The 13,317-nt window shown below is 44.0% G+C and overlaps 1 protein-coding gene across 5 annotated transcripts in view; it reads right to left on the bottom strand.

The window, feature by feature from the left end:
* Nucleotides 1-13,317, bottom strand: part of LOC132390040 (NACHT, LRR and PYD domains-containing protein 3-like) — a 94,526-nt gene that overhangs the window by 32,819 nt on the left and 48,390 nt on the right. For 3 of the 5 annotated variants that reach the window (XM_059962629.1, XM_059962624.1, XM_059962626.1), the window contains exon 1: nucleotides 10,696-10,846. The exons of the other annotated variants lie outside the window; for them this stretch is intronic. The gene's annotated coding sequence lies outside the window, so the exon portion shown is untranslated. Of the gene's footprint in view, nucleotides 1-10,695; nucleotides 10,847-13,317 lie in introns of those variants that run through there. 5 annotated transcript variants of the gene reach the window in all.

The raw sequence follows: 13,317 nt of genomic DNA, 5'->3' as shown, positions 1-13,317 counted from the left end.
AGGTTTATAAGATTATGAATGACATAGTCAGAGTAGACAGGGAGCATCTTTTCGCTGGTTAGAAATGTCTAATACTAAAGGAAATGCAATGAAGGTGTGAGGGAGAAGATGCAAAGGAAATATGAGGTATTACTCAGACTTATGTGGATGCCTGGATTGCCCTGTCTGTTATGGTGGTGGAAGCAAATACACTGGAGCCTTTTTAAGAGACGTTTAGATAGGCACAAGGGTGTGAGGAAGATGGAGAGGATATGGACCTTATGTAGGAGTGAGTCATTAGTTTTTTTCGGGGTGTGTTGATTTTCTTTTCAGCTGGTATGGCACAACATTGTGGCGGGAAGGCCTGTTCCTGTGACGTACTGTTCCATGTTATGTTCTTTCTTCAACATCTTGAATTTCTCTTTGACTCACACCGGCAGATAGACGTGACAATCAGGGGGAATTTCCAAATGCGAATTGAATTCTGAAACCCCGGTCTGCTTCTGTTGCAAACACAAATCAGCGTATTTAATCAGAGACTTTCCCTGTGAGGGATGGAATGGGGACTCGTTCTCTAACGTCACTGTATGGACAGACAATCAATGTCAGACTTCATATGTCCAGACACTCCTGTGACTAATGTCACTTTATGGACATATGATCAATGTCACAGACCCAACAGTTGTGCAATATTGCAATGGAAGAACGGCTGAATCAAAAATGCAATCAAGGAGAAGGCTATATTAACAACAGCAAAGATATGGACAAAAAAAGGAAATTACTGGAATTAAGGAAACCTCCTCTGCAGGATGCATAACAGATCAATAACGTATGTGAGAGCTGGATTCAGTATATAGAGTAGCTTTTTCTGAAGATAACAGATATTAAACACCCTAATTCTGGCCCACCGATTGCCAAAGAAGAAATAACTGAAGCAGTGAAAAGCATGAAACATGGTAAAGCCACTAGACCTGATGAAATATAAATGGAAATGATACAAGTCTTAGAAGATCTGGGCATAGACATTCTTTCTGAAATGTTTAATGGCATATATGAGTCTGGTCTATTCCCTGACGATCTCTTGAAATCAGCATTTAAAACTCTGCCTAAAATTCCTGGAAGTATTGGCTGTGAAAATTATAGAACAATCAGTCTCATGAATTACATAATAAGGATTTTGTTGAGAATAGTTCTGAGTCGAATTTAAAAAATGTTAAGGCCTGAAATTTCTCAACGGCAATATGGGTCTATTTAGGATAGAGAAGCTAGGAACACAATTTTCATAATGCGAATACTTTCAGAAAGGGCAATTGAATATTAAAATGATGTCTTTTATGTTTTATTGATTTCAGTAAAGCATTCGACAAAGTGCAACATGAAAAATTATTTCAAATTCTCACTATTCTAAACATTGACGGAAGGACAAATAACCGATAAATAGAAGACAGAGATGGGATAAAAATTGAAGGTGTTTACAGCAAAAATATGAGATATGCAGACGATACCACCCTAACTGCACGTGCTGCAGAAGACCTACAAATCCTCCTAGACAAAGTAGTACAAACAAGTGTAGATTTTGGTCTAAAAATCAACTGTCAACAAATCCAAATATATCGTAACATCAAAAGAGCAGAATTCTCTCAAGTGCCATTTGTCCATCGGTAACAAAAGAGATTGAACAAAAGACCAGCTGTAATTACCATGGGAGCTTTATATCGCAAGATGCTAGACGTAAAGTAGAAATAAAAATAAGAATTGGCATTGCCAAAAACAACTTCCAAAAAATGAAACCCATTTTTCCCAATAGAATAAAAAATCTGTGTCAAAAAGACTTAGTCTACTAACGTGTTACATCTCGGCAATCTTGCCGTATGCTTCCGAGACATGGACTATGACATGAAACTATGACAAAGAAACTTAGAAGCAACAGAAATGTGGTTTCCTAGAAGAATTCTGAAAATATCATATAGAGATGGGGTAACTAATGAGACAGTATTCCAACATGCCCAGACAAAAAGATCTTTAATGAAAACATTAAATTAGAGGAAAGTTAAATTCCTGGCCCATCACATCAAAAAGGGAGCAATAGAATGCCTTACATTACAAGGCCGTATGCCTGGGAAACGCGGTAGAGGAAGGCAAAGAAGAAAACATATGGACACTGTGAGAAAACTAACAGATCTAACAGATCATTGGATGTGGAGAGCCATGATCGGCCAGGCATGTAAGGCGCAAGTCACATGCAGCAGAAGAATCAATGAAAGTCTCATATGTCCAGACCCTCCTGTGATTAACGTCACTTTATGGACAGACAATCAATATTTTTAAACAATCATACTTTATGTATTGTCTTTTGTTTATTATTGCGGTCTCCATCATTTTGTTGTTGTTTTTTTTTTCTTTTCTGTCTTGGTTTGGATCCAGAGTAACAATTATTTTGTTCAGCTTCACCCTTGTGTACTGGAATGACATAAAACAATTTTGGATCTTAAACACTGGGGAAAATACCACGACCATCCACATTATCTAAACTCCCTCTTGATTCCATCAGCTCCTACAATGTCACCCTCATTCTTCTCTGGAATAAATATCTTCAGCAATCTCTTCCGCACCCTCTCCAGCTTCAAATATATTTACTACAGTAGGGTGAACACAACTGTACATAATACTCTGTGTAGCCATGTTGATTCATATACAAATCAATGGTATGAATAGTGAACTACAGAGGTCTTAACAGTGAGACACACACACCCCACTCGTCACAGGCCTCCATTGGCTAAAACCATCTTCAATCATCTCCCTCTGCTTCTTGTTCTCGAGCCCGGAGAGAATCATCCTCGCCAGCTCCCCGTGACTTCCTCGTGACCGAACCTCCCCGATCAGCTGCCTTGAGGGATTTTGTTACAGACTTTACCAAAGTTCAGAAAAACAACATCACTTGCAAACTTCACCCAACTCCCTAGTTAACTCTTAAATAATCAAAATACTGCCTCGCCGATCAGTGGGTCTCAGGAAGAGATAGACTGGGAATTGAGAATAATCAAACTTTGCATACAGTTCATTTCTGCGCGATTAAAAGTGTAAAGCCGGTTTCGCTGATGCCTGAAACGCCTCCATGCGGGAGAAAAGTTCTGGTACACGGTACCGTAAGACGAACAGTGTTTAGCAGGAGGATCGCCGAGGACACTTTGGTGAAAACAATTTCAATCTCCCACCATCAGTTTGTGCAAGGCCTTGGTACCTCGGCAACGTTCTCAGCGATGGTGACTGCCGCGTTCCTGTCACGTTGCTCTGGCACTCTCCCCAGACAGAGAAGGCCCGCTCCCTACCGCTCTGTACATATACACGTTTCGAAGTTCAAGGCAAATTTACTTCACCCGCTTACATGTCTTATTATCTTCCTCGGCTCTCATTTGTCACCCGGCCACAGGGGCCCCGCCTTGCACACTTCTTTCCAATTCCGCAACTACTCCTGGCAGTTTCCTGCGCTCTATGTCAAGGTATTGGATCAGAGAGTTTCAAGTATCCGCTGGTAAAAATGTGCCTGACCCGCTGAAAGTTTCGGGTATTTTCCCTGTTATTGCTTCAACAATACATGAAGGAGGATACAGGTACTTGGAATCATCTGCCTCTTTCAGGGTTTGCTCCGAATTGCGGGAACATTGTTCTAAATGCTTCAATGCTTATTGTTCCAAAGTGGAGTATCACATAAACGTTACCTCTTTTGACCTCTAAGGAGCAGCGCTGGGCTGGCTTTTCATTTCTTCATCACTCCACAGATAATAGGGCGCGGTAACGTGCTCTGGGATACTAAAACACAGCCCAGAACCTTTCCTGAATTTTGCCAGATCCCCAGTGATACAGCGTATAGCTCATCAGTGATGTCTACCGCACTCTGCTGAATCTCAACGGCGATTCGTTTCCGCGTTTCCTTCAAACTCGCCGCCACAATATTTATCAATCCAAAGCAGTGAGCTTCAACTTGGATTTAAAGCACGTGTTCTAATTCAAAACATGCCACATGGATGAGAGCAATTATCCCGTAAAGGTGTCAAGTGCGCTCGATTATGGGAATTTACTTCGACAACGTCTATGAGTGAATAAATCAAAATAGCGTGCCGTGAATTCACAAGGTGAATTCTTTCTGCGCCTGTTTCCACTGCCGGTTTCTTTTCCCCGGGGCCACGGATTAAACTGCAAGGCCACTTCTGACCGAGCACAGAGATGTTTCACAATGTTTGCACCACATTCACTGACACATCGGCATCACAGCACTGTCGGTAACTGAGAGAGTCCGAAGATCGCGCACACAGAACAGAAAATGTTAGTTCGGCGATCTTCTTACCGGGAACACCAATGGCGGCAATGATCATGCACCATATTTTTTCACACAGTGAAATGTTTCAGCCATTCTGTGTGAGATCCAGCCTGACTTCCAGATGCCCGCGATCTCGCTGAAGCAACTCTGAGCTGATGAATCTCAACGGCCATTCATTTATACTCGCTCAAGCACACTAAATATTCAAGACTACACACGGCCGACGTGTCTTGTAAGAGCTGGGACAAAAACATATGTCATGTCATTCAAGTAAAGTCCTAATTGTGAAGAGGTATGGATAGCTTGACACGAAATTACAAAATCTCAAAGACGGAGAATTGACGATTCGGTAAGTCAGTGAATGTTACGAAACTCTCTCGGGCTGACGTCTCGGTTTCATGATTGGTATTAATCTTGTCCATTCCGAGGCTCCATAGACTTCGTCATCATAGACCAATGCTCTACTGACATGGGGCTGCTCTGTTTCACGCTGGGATTTGTCTCGGTTTTAGATCTTGTATTAGAAGTAAATACAAAAATAAAATATGTGTGGAGACTTCGACTAAAATAGCATTTGGGCTTACGAAGAGACTGAGCAGAAGCCAACAGTTGGTCAAATTAATTTCAACACACATAAAATGCTGGATGAATTCACCAAGTGAACTTGTAGGGAAACGAATAAGCAGTCGACGTTTCTGGACGCGACCCTCCTTCGTTGAGCAGCTGAGCTCCATTCACAAGAGAAGAGGAATTTCCCAGCAGACAGCCATTTCAATTCCCATCCTAATTTCCGGTCTGACATGTCAGTCCACTTCCGCTCTTTGTTTCACAATGAGCCCACTCTCGGGCTGGGGCAATTGCACCTTATATTCCGCCTGGGTAACCTCCAAACGTATGGCGTGAACATCGATATTTCGAAGTATACCGTCCACAGTATATTGAGTGCTCGATCGAGTGGATTTCACAAGGAGATGGACAATGAGAATCAGTTTTGCAGATGAAAGTGTTTTGTTCTCACTGGATCGATATAAATGAGCTGAATTTGCTCTGAAATGTGACGTCATTTCACTAATCAAGGTCACTTCAAGGGCATTTACAAAGGCCCACTGGAATCTCGCGATCCATTAACCATCGAGTCGGCAAAGTGCAATCTTACACGTGACGCCCCAGTTTTTGACTACATTGATGATATGTTGTTCGGCGGACACAGACCAGAGATCGTTCACAAGAACTGACTGAGTACAATGAGTACAAATGAGCATTGTCAGTTTGAATGATGTCCATGACAGACAATGGGACAATGCAACAACAAGAATAATTTCGGAGAGGATAAAGATTAACATCGTACCCTGCACTCCCAAAAACTGTGAAGTGCTCATATGGCACAAGACCACACGGCCCTTATGTTCCTGTGATGTCCCATCTGCAGCTGATAATATACCTGACCAGGAAGTAGATGACATCCGATTGGAACCTGAACAACAACCTGATTTGCCAAATAACCAACCGAGACGCACGTCCCTGGAATTTTGGAGCAAAATCGAGTAAATGACGCACTGAGTCGTTGAAAGTTGAACCACACCTTCTGAAACATTTCAGCAATGGGGCGAGGGAAACTGACTGTAAGTATCTCTACCAGTTCAAGGGCTTATTAGTTGAGGATCAATAACTGCTCCTGACCTTGTCGGCGGGGTTTCTGAGGCTCCTGTACCTTCGCTGTAACTGATGGAGGCAGCAAGAAGAGCGAATGACCTGGGTGGTGAAAATCCTTGATGATGTATGCTGCTTTCTTTCGACAGCACCCCGTGCAGATTTGCTCAGTGGTGGGGAACGCTTTACCCGAGATGGACAGGGCCATATTGTCTATTATTATTAGGAATTCACATTCAGCATTTTCAGTTTCCAGACCCTAATGCTACCAATCTACACTTCAGCACACCTCTAGAGAATTCCGTCAACGTTTTAGATGTCGTGCCGATTCTTTGCAGACTTCTAAGGAAGTAGAGATGCTGCCAGGCTTTCTTCGTAATTATAGTCACGAGTTGCCATTTATCCATATATGAACGCTCATGAGTGCAGACAGACGAGACAGCGTTTCTACGGAGACAAAGCGAGAAGACGCGTTGCCAACACTCACACCCAGTGAGCAGACACAAGATCATAACGACGTAATAACAGTCTCGACATCCACCTTCCCAATCCATATTCCCCCCGCCCACCGCCCTACCCCGGTGACGCCGTAGCTGCAAGCATACGTCATCACACCCACATAGAACAGCAGTAAAAATACAACAACGCGGGATTGATATAGTTTAGTACCGGACAGCCCAGCCTACCGATATCATTTCTCCACGGTCCCCGAACACCTGCTGGGAGACACCGCGGCATTGTGGAGCAGTTCTCCTCCCGACCACCGACAGTGTCCAAAGAGTGAATCGGTGATCCAGAAGTTTGAGGAATCGATGATCATACCCAACAGACACACACAGAGAGCACACACAACAGCACAGTCACGTAATAAAAATCCCGAAGCCCACTTCCCCTCTCGAACACCACCACTTAACCCCGACGAGGGGTTGAAAGACTAGGGTTACAGAGAAAGAAACGGAGGAATGGGGAGAATCGGAGGTGAAAAGAAGTCTGATGTGAGAGAGCGACCGACGCAGGCATAGTGGGGAATATGGGAAAGCCTGGTAGAACAGACATGGGTGAGAAGAGACTTTGGATAGAGTAAGACCAAGGGGGTGGAGACACTAGTGGGAAGGGAGACTGGGAGAGAGAGACGCGGGGACCGAGAGTCGGACACGAGAATTAGACTGGGAAGAATTTGTTTCGGAGAGATTGTGGGAGAGACGGAGTAGTCAGGGAGAGAGTGACTGGGAGCAGCGAGAGAGAGAGAGAGAGAGAGAGAGAGACTGGAGAGACGGAGGGTATGAGGATGGAGAACATCCGGAAGAGAGTGACTGGGTGACTGAAGTGCTGAAGAGAGTGAGACCGGGGCGGGGTGCTGCGACAAGAAAGAGAATGATGGGGTAGAGTGAAAAGCCATGAGAAGATTGAGAGGGACCTTGGATGCGGCGAGTGGACATGGTGAACGAACACATCGGGGCGGGTAGAGCTCGTAGATGTGGATAACATTTGGAGAGAAGAGGAGGAGAGTGAAGAGGTAAAGGCATCTCAGAGAGAAGCCATTTTTTGTAACTAATCGGGGAAAAAAGGCTAGACTGCGCAGGCTCATGACGTAGCACGCAAAAGGTTTAAAATAAAACCGCCATATACAGCGGCCATCGTCAGAGTGGACTGAGGCAGAGTGAGGTGGTTTTTCTCAACAGACTTCGGCGTGAACAGGCAGAACGAGGGTAGGTTCCCGTGAGTTTTGTTTTGTTTTGCGAGGATGAGTCTTTCTAGCATGTGGCCCGAGGCAGAATCAATACATCGGTGCTGTTGGCAATGATTACGTTTCTCTAGAAATTTTCACTTGCTCCAGAGTGAAAGCACAACCTCCATCGTTTTCTGGTTCTGTCGGCGTCGTCGCGTTTGGATCAGTTTATTGTGAGATTACAAACTCAAGTGGTTAAGCCTTTGGTCTGGTGATCTGAAGGTCGATAGTTCGAGCCTCAGCTGAGGCAGCGTGTTGTGTTCTTGAGCAAGGGACTTAACCACTCTGCGAGGACACCGGTGCCAAGCTGTATCGGCCCTAGTGCCCTTCCCTTGGACAACATCGGTGGCGTGGACAGTGGAGAATTGCAACATGGGCAGCTGCCAGTCTTCCATACACCTTGCCCAGGCCTGCGCCCTGGAAACCTTCCAAGGCACAAATCATGGCCTCACCAGACTAACGGATGCCTATTAAACATCTCAAACGACAGCTCACGGCCAGGATCGCTGTGTGTTTATTGACAGCAGACGGAAGGGGGCCGTGAGCTCCGATGAAATATTATGCATTTGGAGTATATTATTTTCTTTTGAACTCTGGACATTCTCTTTCTCCAGATTTAACTGTGCCCCAGCTGTCAGGAACGGGCTTCAAGGTCAGTCTCTTTGTGAAGAGGCAATGTTCAACAGCTGTCCCCATTTTGGCCATTGCAGTAATGGGGAGCAACTGTGCCGAGATAACTATCTCCCATGAATAACAACCGGTCAAGATAAGGACGCCCGTCTCCTTCAGCTTCTCGCTCACTTACTGGAAACGAGTTACCATGGCTCAGCAGCCGTCATCTGAAATTATGGCCATTTCCCTCTGTCGAATTTAACTGGCGTCCTATTCTCTTTAGACACACACCAACAGGGTTCGCCCTTACTTTACAAATACATGTACCGTTCATAGAGTGATGAAAAACAAACACATGAGATCTATTTGGTTTCTGTGTGCTGCTGGTATAGTGAATTAACAACAGGACATGTTATCAGAGCTTTTCGGCCATTCTCCATGATCACAGCTGGACTGTTCAACTCATCAGATTAGCTTCCTCTATCTCTACTTTTTTGGGATTTCCTGGATCAGCAAATGATGGTATTGAAATGGTAGTAAAACTAGAAATACTGCCGAGACCAGTGGGCTTATTGAAATACCATAACAGTCCAGTACAGTTCTTGCTCCTACCTGGGTACTGGACTCCTGAGTCTGGTTTCAGTGAATCCGAGCATCTGAATTTCATGTAAGTGAACACACCCTGAACGCTGAGCATTGGATTTGGACGGGGTACAGCCGCGGTAAACTCAGTGGCCATATCATTAAGTACAAGATGTAGATAACAATTGAGTGTAGACGTCCATAATTATAAGAACTGCCAGTGAGATTTACTGCAGGATTTTTTTTTAAATTTGAATATCACTGCAAGATAGATATACACCGTCTTTGCTCACAAAATTACACAGAATAAAAATAAAATTATCTGCTCTTTTCAGCCTTAACATCCCGTCTGTTACAGGGAAGTGCGATACTCTGCCATGTTCAAATGTATGTGTTCTTCGCGATTGGTATGCATAGATTCCAAGGACCTTATGTTCCCTTAAGATTTACCCACCCTTATCATCACAACAATGTTTAGTTCACCATCTTGTCTACGTCATCCATAAATAGATCCAGATCACATTCAAGATAACACACGAGATGGGGGTGATTGGTTTGTCTAATTCGGAAATAAACTCGGTGGTATTTTACGAAGTGCACCTGGACACCAGCTCTTTAATGCTGATCAACAAATCACGTGGCACCAGCCCATTCACTTTAATAAAAACATGCAGAAATGGTCAGGAGTTCCAGCTGCTCTTCAGAACAAACATCAGATTGGGGAAGAATGTCATCTCAGTGACTTTGACAGTGGAATGATTGTTGGTTCCAGACGGATTATTGTGATTATCTCTGTGTTTGTTACGCACAACTGTCTCGATTGGCAGAGAATGGTGCGAAATTCTAACAGACAAACATCCAGTGTCAGTCCTGGATGGGAGAATGTCGTGTGTATGAAAGAACCGGATGAGAATGGCCAGACTGATTCAAGCTGCCGGGAAGGCGATAGGCAGTCTAATAAGAACAGGTAGCAACAGGGAAAACGGCCAGTGAGTGAGTGGACCAGTGAAGGAGTGGAGCTTTGAGGCTTTGACTCGAGAGGCTTCGACGAGTAGAGGCGGAGGACGAGCTTGTCACCTTGCAGCTAATTTGAATACATCCAGCTTGCTCTCTGCGGACAGCATGAGACCTGATAATCGAGACCAAGCTGTCACGTGACACCTTGTTAAAGGCTTTGCTGAAATCCAGTGTGCCTCGTATACGTGAAAATAACTTTGAATTTCCACCTATGTTTAATGCTACGTTCACAGGTTCCGACATCGTAATTAGTAGAAAAGTACTTGACGAGGCCAAGGTATGTAAATGTAAATTACGGGTTGCCATTTGCCAGTGAGGACTGAATAAAATGCAGGATTGGAATAGCTTGCTTTATAAAAGGTCCGTTCTCAGCAGAGGTCCACACGACAATATATTCGAGGGTAAGTATGTCAGTGCAGATTGCAAGAGTCAGAGGAATCAATGGCATGTTGCTGCAGTTCATGGCAATTCTACATTTATACAATCACAACAGCATGACCCATACAGAGAGGAAATTGTCAACGTATTTTGAGATGACTATGACGAAACGTGAAACGTCACATCTGACCAAAGGCTACTTCAGATGGTGCAAGACCTTCAAATGAGCGAACACTGAGGGTATGTGAGTGACGTTAAAGATCTGGGCTTCTGAAAGCACATTGCCAGACCTGCAGTGATTACAACTGGGTCACACAGAGGCATAACTGGTATTTCCGGGCACATTCAGTCCATTCTGCCTATTCCTTACCTTCCTTTTTCCAGATATGTAATGTGTAAGGGGCCAGAGTTTCGAGTAAATGAGACTCACCGAACTTTCTCCGGACTGAACCAATGGAAACTCTGAGTCAGAGGTCTCTCTCCAGTTGTTGCTCTCACTGTTCGCTGATCCCTCGTTATCAGTCGTGGTTGGCTTACAGTTGCGGACTTTTCTTCCAATAAATCTCTCACCGCAGGTCTAACTTTAACCAGAGAGATAATGGAGCACATTAACAATACGAAGGAAAACAAAATATTTCTGTTCAATCTTCCAAAATGCATATCTAACTGAAATTTAAATGCTGAGGTCAAATAAAAGGATCTCAGTGAACAAATCTGTAATAGTCTCTCACACGTCACACATCCTGATACGGGATATGAAGGACTCATCATTCTGTCATGGTAAGACATAAGATATGGGAGCAGAATGAAGTGATTCGGTCCATCGAGTCTGCTGCAACATCAATCACGGCTGATTCTTTTTCTCCCCAATGCCACATTCCTGACTTCCTCTCATTACATCTGATGCTGCATAGTATCAAATTCCACAGATTAGCCAAACTTTGACAGAGTTTTTTTTTTCTTATCTCCGTTTTAAAGGGAAGCACCTTTATGCTGAGACTGTGCTGTCAGATCCTGGACTCTCCGTATCAAGGAAACATCCTCTCCATGTCTACTGTCACCAGGATCTTCAGCATTCGGTTGGTTTACTTAACCATACATCCCTCCACCACCGTCACTCTGAACTCCACTGAGCACAGGTCCAGAGCCAGCAAGTGCTGCTCATTCACAAATCCTGTAATTCCCATTCTTGTGTCTTGTTGCGAAACACTTTACTGAACACATTTCCAGAAAATAAAACGGCAAATTGATACCAGGATAATTTCAAACATGGGAATATCTGCTGATAATGGAAATCCAAGCAACACACACAAAACTCTTGAGGAACTCAGCAGGCCAGGCAGCATCTATGCAAAAGAGTATATCTGGCGTTTCGGGCCGGTCCTGATGAAGGGTCTCGGCCAGAAACGTTGACTGTACCCTTTCCCATAGACATTGCCCAGCCAGCTGATTACCTCCAGCATTTTGCGTTGTGTGATCGGGATATTTTAATGTGATAAGCTGTGATCGCTCTACAGCTCTACAAACTATCAACAAAGCGAGAGCCTTTGCGCAGGTCCATTTCCAGAAAACTTAAACCCATCCAAGGTGAATCTAATAAATAGAAACAGGGAATATTAGAAACGCTCAGCAAGTAAGGAGCAGCCGTCAGTAGAGAAGCAAAGTTCAGTTTCAGAATATTTCGTTAAAAAATTCAAACATTTTTAATTTTTTTAGCGCAGATCTCCAGCATCTTGAGTTTCCGTTTGACTTCCACTGCCTGACGGACAAGTGACATTGAGGGGGAATTTCCACGCAGGGTTTGCACACTGAACCACAGGATCCAATTCTCCTGTTGTAAAAATGGAACAGTGCATTCAATCGCCGTCTCTCTCGATGAAGGAAGGAATGGGAATGCATTCCCTCCTCAGATTACAATCAGTGCTTCCAAAGAAATCTCGGAAAAAAAAAACATATGAGCCCAGAGCACATGCAGCATTTCCTCAGAACATCGTAAACCCGGGTGGATGAACACAGGGTCCACTTTAATTGGGTCGAAAACAGTCATAGCCCTGGACCAACCTCACAGGGAAACATCTGAATCCGTCAAATACCCACCACAGATTCCTTGCACAATATCTCACACCGAGTGGTGTAGTCAGTAATTTGCCCCAACCAATGTCCAGGAGGAACATCCAGCCCCATCTGTAGCAGTTCATGCATGAGCCAAATCTCAATCTCTGACTGCTCCGTATTTCCGAAATCCCCTTCGCAGGATTATGGTCCAAGCAAAAGCTCTTCCCGGACTCTGTGCTGCCGGTGACAAGCTGCATAGTTACAGTGGGGAGGATGCGTTTCACATAGTCTCCAGCAGCTAAATTCAACAGATATTATCATTATCTTTTTCTTAAATGAGATATTGCCCGGCACAATCGTCCGCCACATATCCAGCCGGATAAAAGGAATAACACCAATAGTTGGAAATCAACTCCAAGTCACTCACCATTCTGACTTGGTAACATAACACCGTTCCTGCATTTTCGCTGGGTCGGAATCATGAAATTCCCTCCTTAACAGCACTTTAAGTATCCCTACACACCAGAGTTTGCAGCGGTTCAAGATGGCAGCTATTAACCAAATTCTCAAGGGTAACTGGGGTTGGCTGACAGAGATGTCAACGGCCACATCCCGTAACTGAATAAAGAAACGATGCATTCAATATGAAATCGAAATTAAAAGGCTGGAAAATCGGTACATCTGATTGGATGTGTGGAGAGAGAAACTATGGAAGAGCCAGTATCAGAACAGTGACTGTCCAAGATGCTGTCCAATCTATTGAACGATTAATTGCGCAATTTCGCCCAAATCTTATCCTTTCTCACACGTATAATATAAAATATAACAATTACAGCACGAAAACAGGTCATCTTGGCCCTTCGAGTCCGTGCCGAACGCTTACTCTCAACAGTCCCACTGACCTGCACTCAGCCAATAACCCTCCATTCCTTTCCTGCTGTTATACATATCCAATTTTACTGTAAATGACAATATCGAACCCGGCTCTACCAGTTCT

This window comes from Hypanus sabinus, unplaced genomic scaffold (assembly GCF_030144855.1).
Source record: "Hypanus sabinus isolate sHypSab1 unplaced genomic scaffold, sHypSab1.hap1 scaffold_746, whole genome shotgun sequence".
NCBI classification, from domain to species: domain Eukaryota; kingdom Metazoa; phylum Chordata; class Chondrichthyes; order Myliobatiformes; family Dasyatidae; genus Hypanus; species Hypanus sabinus.
This window is presented reverse-complemented; position numbering and strand designations above follow the sequence as displayed.